Below are 9,586 nucleotides of genomic sequence, written 5' to 3' on the forward strand. Positions count from 1 at the left end.
CCCAAGTTTATAGTAGTCAGCTGTGGACCGAATTCGACATGGGTCGGATCAGGTCAGGTCGGGTCGGGTTATATTAGGAATAGTGGGTTCTCTCTTCAAAATTGGATATTTTTAGGCAATTTGGGGGGGTTTCGTTTATCTAGGGTATGGGTAACACATTTATTAACCGTGAGTCAGATAGACGATTTTTAAAAATTAATCGTATTTTTTAAAACAACTTCTTCTATTTTATTTTATTTAATACTTGGCGCATCACTCTTTATGTATCGTCTTTTAGACGGAATTTGATTTCTATTCCAGTTTTAGACAAATTTGGTTAAGGTTTTTAATTTTCTTAATGAAAAAATTAATTTGTTTTTGAACTCCCGAGTTGTTGGTCATGGAATCCTATCTGATGGTTAGTTAAAATTTCTAATTTTGAATACAACTCTTTTAATTTTGAAATTGTGGGGTCTAAACGATCAATTTTAAATGAAAAATTGGGCATGTTGTGGCATAGGTGTTTAGGTCACATCTCTAAATACAGAGTTGATAGATTGGTTAAGTCTAATATTTTACCTTCTCTTGATTTTGGGGACATAGGAACATGTATTGATTGCATTAGAAGAAAGTTGACTAAACAAGAAAAAAGAATGCTATTTGTAGTTTTAGTTGTTGAAAATCATTCACACAAACATAAGTGGTCCGTATTCTACTTCAATATGTGGTTCAAGTTATTTTATCACCTTTATTGATGACTTTTCTCGGTATGATTATGTTTTTCTTATTAAAAAAAATTATATTCTCTTGAAATGTTCAAAGTGTTTAAAACTGAAGTAGAGAAATAACTGGGAAAGGTCATTAAAAGAATATGATTTTTATGAAGTAGAGAAACAACTGGGAAAGGATCTCACTATCTTAATGATCTTTCCCAACCCTAAAACCTAAACCCTAAACTCTGATAGTGAGGTCCTTTCCCAGTAGTTTGATATCATTGAGATCCAAACCATTAGATCTTTATAGATGTACAAAACCTTTCCTCCTAGTCGTATTAGAGCCTAGGGTTCAAAGATCCAATGGTTTGGTAAAGCGAGGTTGAAGACAAGTCCAAGACAGTTCTAATCAGTTTGCAATCAATTGGATGATAATGAAGATTTTATTAGACTATATGTGGAGAAGATATTTCAATCATATTTTCAACAATCTTCCTGTCACATCTTTGAAAACAAAGCTAACCCTATTTAGGGCTCCAATATTTTTAACCCAAAAGGGATAATATATTTTTAATCGAAAAAGGCTCAATTTTTAAGCATGACAAACGGCAGAGATAAATGAAGATTATGTGAAGAACCAAAATTATGCATATGACATGAAGAAGGCGGATCAAGTCAAGAAAATCAAGCCCAAAAAGGGGAGATTTATTAGGATTTTTGCCCCGATTTTCTTACCAAATTTAAGTTTTATTTTTTCTTATAAGGAAAATAAAAGTAACCATAAATACTTTTACTTTTCCTTAAAGGAAAATATAATTTTTTTCCATATTTGGCAAACCTCTTTCTTGGAGGAAAGGTTTTGTATATCTATAAATAGAAGACTCCTCTTGTCATACAATAACACAATAGCATCCACAATATAGTTCTTTAAAGAGTCATTGTTTAGGGGGAGATTTCTCCGAATAGGTTTAATGTTTTTTATATTCGGTTTTATAATATGTAGGCCGATTGGCCAAAATATATTATAATTTAATACTTTTTAGTATTGTTTTCTTTGTCGTCTACTTTATCGTCTCAAGGTTTGCAGCTAATAGCTTCCGCATGACACCCTCTCGATTTCGAACCCAATAGTATGATGAGTAAACTATTAAAACCGTACTTTAAAAAAACTGTAATTTAAAAGATATGATGAGAAATATGATGAGTAAGCTACTCAAACCGTACTATAAAAGATATGATGAGAAGTATGATGAGTATGATGAGAAGTATGAAGAGTAAGCTATTAAAATCGTAATTTAAAAGATATGATGAGAAGTTGTAATTTAAAAGATATGATGAGAAGTATGATGAGTAGATCTAACTTACCTGAAATCCTCTAGGGTGAAGCTGTTAAAACCTCCATGTATATTCTTAATTGTGTCCCTTCCAAATCATTCCCTAAAATCCCTTTTGAGTTGTAGAACCAATAAAAAATTCAGTTTAAATCATTTTCAAGTTTGGAGACCTTCTGCGAAGGTAAAGATATATAACCCTTCAGAAAAGAAAACTGAACCTAGAACCTCGCGTTGTTTTTTCATTGGTTATCCAACTGAGAAGGTAAAGATATATAACCCTTCAGAAAAGAAAACTGAACCTAGAACCTCACGTTGTTTTTTCATTGGTTATCCAACTCATTCTAAAAGATACAGGTTCTACTGTCCTACAAGGGGAACAAGAATAGTTGAATCTCAAAATACAAAATTTCTTGAATTTGATATTGCAGATAAGGATTGTTCTTAGCATATCGCTCCTGACTTAATTGTTTCCCTTTCAAGTCAGTCCTTAAAACCCTTTTGAGTTGTGGACCAATAGAAAATTCAGTTTAAATCATTTTTGAGTTTGGAGATGTTCTGCAAAGATAAAGATATATAACCCTTCAGAAAAGAAAACTAAACCTAGAACCTCGCATTATTTATTCATTGGTTATCCAGCTCATTCTAAAGGATACAGGTTCTATTGTCCTACAAGGGGAACAGGAATAATTGAATCTCAAAATGCAAAATTTCTTGAATTTGATGTTGCAGATAAAGATTGTTCTCAGCATATTGCTCCTGAGCCAACTGAAAGTATTGAAGCTGTCAGAATTCCTATCAGTATTACCTCAGAATCATTTGTGTCTGCACCTATACATGATGAACCTCATATACATGTGCAAACTGATGACTTTGTACCTGCAGAAATTAGGTGCCTATTATTGAAGAAGTGGTCAAGGCACCTGCTATTGTTGATCAAGAGGTTCAGAATTTAAGGAGATCAAGTAGACCGAGACGATCGCTGCTATCGGATAATTATTTAGTATACCTAGATGAAGGCAACATTGTTGATCCTGTAACCTTTTTGGAAGCTTCATCATGTACTCAATCAAAGATGTGGCTTGATGCCATGTCTGAAGAGATAAAATCCATGAGTAAAAATGATGTGAGCTTTCAGAGCTTCTTAAAGGTCAGAAGTTTGTTGGATGTAAATGGATTTTTATGACCAAGAAGGATTCAAATGGAAATGTTGAACGATTCAAGGCGAGATTAGTTGCTAAAGGATTCACACAGCGAGAAGGGGTTGATTACAATGAAACTTTTTCACCAGTATCATCTAAGGATTCTTTTAGGATCATTATGGCATTAGTAACTCATTTTTATCTTGATCTACATCAAATGGATGTAAAGACAACCTTTTTCAATGGTGATCTTAATGAAGAGGTTTACATGTAACAACACCAAGGTTTTGTTGGAAAAGGCAGCGAGCATCTTGTGTGTAAATTGAAGAAATATATTTATGGCTTGAAGTAAGCTTCTCGATAGTAGTACTTGAAGTATGAGGAAATTATGACTTCTATGGAGTTTGTGGAGAACAACATTGATCATTGCATCTATCTCAAGATCAGTGAGAATAAGTTCATCATTCTCACTCTTTATGTTGATGATATTTTACTTGCTAGTAATAATTCGGGACTATTGCACGAAATTAAACATTCATTAAATAAAATGTTTGATATGAAAGATCTTGGAGAGGCATCATTTGTTCTGGGCATTGAGATTCGACGAGATAGATCTCGTAAGTTATTGGAGTTTTCACAAAAGGCCTATATTGATTGTATTTTAAAAAGATCTCAAATGAAAAATTGTAAGCCTGGTGATGTCCTTATGGTGAAAGGTGATAATTTAAGCCTAGACTTGTATCCCAAAAATGATCTTGAGAAAGATTCTATAAAGGATGTGCCTTATCCAAGTGTTGTTAGAAGTCTTATGTATGCACAAGTTTGCACTCGTCCTGACATTGCTTTCATTGTCAATGCTCTTGGACGTTATCAAAATAATCCAGGAAGAAGTCATTGGGTAGCTACTAAGAAAGTAATGAGGTACTTGAAGAAGACAAGAGATTATATATTAGTGTACAAAAACGTTGACGACCTTGAGGTAATTAGTTACACAGACTCAGACTTTGCTAGGTGTCTTGATGATTTGAGGTCCACATCTGGCTTTATCTTTATGTTTGTAGGGGGTGCGATATCTTGGAAGAGTGTGAAGTGAACTCTTATAGCATCTTCCACTATGCAAGCAGAATTCGTAGCTTGTTATGGTGCAGCTACACAAGCCATTTGGCTTAAGAATTTTATTTTATGGCTTGTGGTAGTTGATTCCATCTCTAGGCCCTTGGAGATTTATTGTGACAATAAGGCAGCTGTGTTTTACTCAAAAAATAATAAATCTTCTTCAGTTTCTAAGCATATGGAAATAAAATATCTGGCTGTGAGAGATATGGTTAAAAGGGAGGACATTGTGATTGAACATATACCTACCGATTTGATGTTTGCTGATCCACGAATCAAGGTGCTAATACCCATAGTTTTTACACAACATATTCATAATATGGGTGTTGTTGAATCATTTGATTTGTTGGGTTAGTGGAAGTATTTCATATTGTTATTCATTTGTCATTAGACTATTCACCTTATTGTTTCATATTTATGGTGATATTATCTCTTAAATTTACATTTACGCTATGGTAGATTTTGCTATCATTTATGTTGTTGATTATTATTGTGTACACTTTAATATTGTTTTATTATATTAAGGCTTTTTGCCTTACGTGTTAGCTATACCTCATATTGATAAGATGATATTGTTGTTTTGTTGAATTTTTCTTTTGGAGACATATACGATATATCATTCTACCTAGTGAATTTTTTGGTTGTTGCACCATGTAATATGTTGCACATATTGAACCTTGAAAATCAAGATTTTCTGCTGGAGCACATGTTGTTTTAGTGCTCACACATGTTGTAACAAAATCGCGCTGATGATTTTTCTATGGTGCGCATGTTGATTTTAAACGTACATGTTCATATGAAAAATCGTTTGAAGGACTAACAATGAAATAGCCTCGATTTGGAGTCCATGTTTGCTATTTTTTGCTACACTACCACATTATTTGGTTTATGTCTACAAAACTTCAGTGTTAGTAATCGTGGACTGATTTTGTATCGTTGGTTGATGCACGTACTGTTGCAGTTCAACAGTGATGTTTTCCTTGACTGAACTATGTTGGAGATGGCGTTCCACCTGTAAATACTTATGGCCACTGTCTACTCAGTCCGAGAGTCATTTTCATAAAAATATTTTTTTCAAAATTTTTCTTTAAAAGTTAACGTTGTTCAAGTGAGAGAATGTTAGAATTATTTATTTTATGTGGACTTAACATTAACTTTTTATTACATTAAAGTAAAACAAGCTGATGTTATTAATTGGTGGACAAGACACAGGTCGTGTATTCATGTAGATTCCATATTTGCATGTATCCATTTCATGTTATTGGTATGGGCTGACAATAATGTAGGCATGTAGTAGACCTGTGAGGCCATAATGAGGGTGCACTCGGTTAAGGATTTTAAGCCTATAAATAAAAGGCTAGGTCCCCTCTCTTGGTTTTAACATAAGACGTATTCCCATAACCTAAGGTGCTAGCCGTCATAAACAAAGGAGAGGAAGACTCCGCCTAGTTCGTCTTCCATTACGTGTAAGCAATGACGAACAAAGGTACACACCTTTCCTCTTTCATATTCCGTTACTTTGTGTTCTTGATTTATGTGAATCTGTGGTGTGTTTCTCTATTAATTTCAACATAGAATGCTTCTACATATTTTTTTTTAAGTGGCTAAATTCCCTTTTTGTTATTACTTGGATCATGTGTTATCGATTCATTGATTATTTTTACTAAAGTTCATTATTTAAATATTATTTTGGCACAAATGACAAATGCCATCATTTTATTCGATGTTTTACACATCATTCGTGAGTGTGACTCACACATGTGATATATTTTTATTGATTATGCAAAAAGTGCCAAAATTACGTAGTAAAACAACAGTTAAGATGTTTAAAATGTACGTGTATAGTTGAAGTGCACAAATAAAAATTGATGATGACTTTTAAGGAGGTGGTGATGTGTTTGGCCAAAATAGGAACTTTCTATCTCTCTTAAGTTATATATTTCCATTGTCACTTCAATGGAATCCAATATTTCTAGACTCAAATGAAATATTGATTCTATTTTGTTGACAATGTTCCGAAAACATTCAGAATATTATATGCACTCGGTGTTTATATCAAAATAAATAATTTAACTTTAGAAATCAAAAAATGAAATGACAATACATATTTTTCAGTAAGAAATTTTTTGATTGCAATCACAAGAAAACAAATGAAAACAACAAAAGCTTAGTTTATGAGCAACAATGAATGTCAATTTGTCTTTATTTTTTTTAGAACTTATTTCTCATCACAACTTATCTCTGCCTCCTTGTGAGGGGCAAGGCCTGTTGTTTAAATTGTCTTGTTCTTAGCTATTTCTCTAAGGCATCTGATACTGACAATTTTTGTCTTGGTTTGAGACAACATAAAAAATATCTATGCACTTTGTCATTTTCTTTATTTTGATGTTTCACTTACCTCATAGATCTAGAGGAGATGTTCAAAAACAAGAACAATGAGCTAAGTGGTCTCAGGGGCTGACCTATGTGTAATTTTGTAGTGTCCCAGCATCCGTTGAACATGACGTAAACAACATATAATTATATAAGAATTGTAATAAAGATTGATATAAGATTTAAAAAATGATGGTTGAGTACTTGGTTCCAAGGTGGAAACTTAAAACCTTGGGCGTCAATATGTGTGTTTGAACCACCCGGACACCCACGACCCCTAGATCTCCTGAATCCACTATTGATGTGGTCTCATGGTACCTAACTCATCAATGTATGAAAATCTATGGGCTTTACATTTTCTTTAACTAATCAGTATATAAGGACCTAAAAATCGTTGAGCCATATAAGCATCTCACATTACATTCTTCTGCACTTTTTCTACCCCTTTCATAACAGTACCAAGCCAAAAGGTACCTACAAAGATGGAAGTTAAGAACACGTATGTAGCAATAAAAGCCAACATAAATGGTGCACCAGAAGAGTCAAACTTCGAGATAAAAGTCGAAAACCTCTCACGTATAGTTGAGCCAAAGTCTAAGGAGGTTGTCATCAAGAACCTGTTAGTATCGATTGATCCTTATCAGATAAACCGGATGAAGAGCCAAAGTTCATCACAAACATCGATAAGTTATGCAACTGCCATTACTCCTGGAGAGGTCATTGACACTTATGGTGTAGGAAGAGTGTTGGTTTCTCATCGGCCCGACTTCAAGAAAGGTGACTTGGTAGTTGGGCTACTTACCTGGGGAGAGTACACTGTTGTAAAGGAAGGTTCCCTGTTGAATAAGCTGGATCCTAGTCTGGCATTTCCTTTGTCTTACCATGTCGGAGTTTTTGGATTCAGTGGACTTGCTGCCTATGGTGGATTCTTCGAAGTGTGTAAGCCGAAGCCAGGGGAGAAAGTTTTCGTGTCTGCTGCTTCTGGTTCAATAGGACATTTAGTAGGACAGTATGCTAAATTACTGGGATGTTATGTTGTTGGCTCTGCTGGTAGCCAAGAAAAGGTAAATTTTCTTAAAGAGAAACTTGGATTCGACGATGCATTCAATTAAACAAGAAACTGACCTCAAATCGGCTCTCAAAAGGTGTTTCCCTCAAGGGATCGATGTCTACTTTGACAATGTGGGAGGCAAGATGTTAGAAGCAGCAGTGGCAAACATGAATTCATTCGGCAGAGTAGCCCTCTGTGGGGTTATTTCTGAGTACGCGAATGCTAGCACACGAGCTGGCCAGATGTGAAGGATATAGTCTACAAGAGGATTAGAATCCAAGGATTCCTAGCAGCTGATTTCATGCCAGTGTATGCAGATTTCTTGTCGAAAACAGTTGAGTACCTCCAAGATGGAAAACTCAAGACCATCGAAGATATCTCACAAGGCGTTGAAAGCATCCCCTCTGCTTTTATTGGACTGTTCAATGGTGATAATATAGGCAAAAAGATTGTCAAAGTTGCAGATGAGTGAAAAAAAGAACAAGAAGATTCAAGACTGTGGACCTATTTGTTCATGAATTCGCAAAAAATATCTTATCTGTACTTCTTTCAAGTTGTAATCCATTTAAATGTTCATCTTCTGCATCAAGTTAAAGTACATGTTTATGCATTATGCCTATCAGATTCTTGTGTAGTTTTCCTTTTCATGTATCCTAGATTGAAACAAACTCTGTGACCCTATAGTCTACAAGCTGTCTCAATTCCAAATTTAGTTGACTATATGAATCTTTTATATCAACTCAACAAAGTGGAAAAATACATCTTTAGCAACTACTTCAAGACCACCACAAGATAAAGCAATATCAAGGTCCGCATCAACATAGAGACCACCTATCATGCCAAAATGAATCCCGGCACTGAAATAGCAGCAAAGTAAAGTGACAATGGGTGTACATAAGTTAGTTTCAATAGAATAACACGATAGAAAACACTAATGTACTAATATCACAGTAGAAACAAAGTTTGAGAGGAATGGATCACGAAGGGGATAAACGTATTTCCAAGTGTTACAGTAACAGCATTAATATTGAACCTGCAGTCTTCCTTCCATTCAAACAGACTGTCAACAGCCTCTGCCAATGCAGAATGAACAACTAGCTTCTTGTGTTTTCAAGAAATTATGGTCCTACAATTGCAGCCACAGGAAGACACACATACTAGTGAATGCTTCAGCGTAAAGCTATTCATCATTGAGGGGAAACGGTTAAAAGATACCAGAAAGATGCATAACCGCAGTTCCCCTGGAGAGCAAAGAACGTGCAAAAACTTGCACTCATGACTTATCAACTCGCAGCACTTTTCTTTCTGAAGAACTAGTTGCAATATCAAGGAAAAAGAATTCCATGATGTGGAACCATTATCATCATAAGTATCATATAACAGATCAATCTACATAAAACCATATATTTAAGGGAAGGAGAAGCTTGTTCAACATTTTTTTATGATGAATTTGACTTTAAGCTACCAACAATGTGAGATGAAATTTAGAAGTAGGCGAGTCTCGCTCTATACATGCTGTTGGAGTTGTAAGGTTAACTTCAACTCTTTGAAGTAAAAATAAAGAAAGAAAGAAGAGAACAAATAATTTACTGCACAAAGGTTGATTTTTCATTAATCTATAGTGGTGCTTATATACTAAAAAAAATGCAATAACTAAAGCCTATAATTAATCCACTACTTTGTACCTAATTCCATGATCAGCAATATTCAAAAAAACTACACCACTAACATCTAAAAATCAGCCACTAAACTAAGTTGAGAACATGGCTAAAAAAAGTTGGATAATGTCCAACAATTGCTCCTACTTTTACTGCAATAACTAAGGCAATAATCAACACTCCACCATGCTTCAATTTATGCAAATTCCAAGCCTTTCTCTGAGAA

General features: G+C 34.5%; 1 pseudogene; it reads left to right on the forward strand.

Moving 5' to 3' along the window:
• Positions 1–7,103: 7,103 nt before the first annotated feature.
• LOC107864298 lies at positions 7,104–8,296 on the forward strand (annotated as a pseudogene).
• The last annotated feature ends 1,290 nt before the right edge of the window (positions 8,297–9,586 follow it).

The sequence above is a fragment of the Capsicum annuum genome, chromosome 3, assembly GCF_002878395.1.
Source record: "Capsicum annuum cultivar UCD-10X-F1 chromosome 3, UCD10Xv1.1, whole genome shotgun sequence".
NCBI classification, from domain to species: domain Eukaryota; kingdom Viridiplantae; phylum Streptophyta; class Magnoliopsida; order Solanales; family Solanaceae; genus Capsicum; species Capsicum annuum.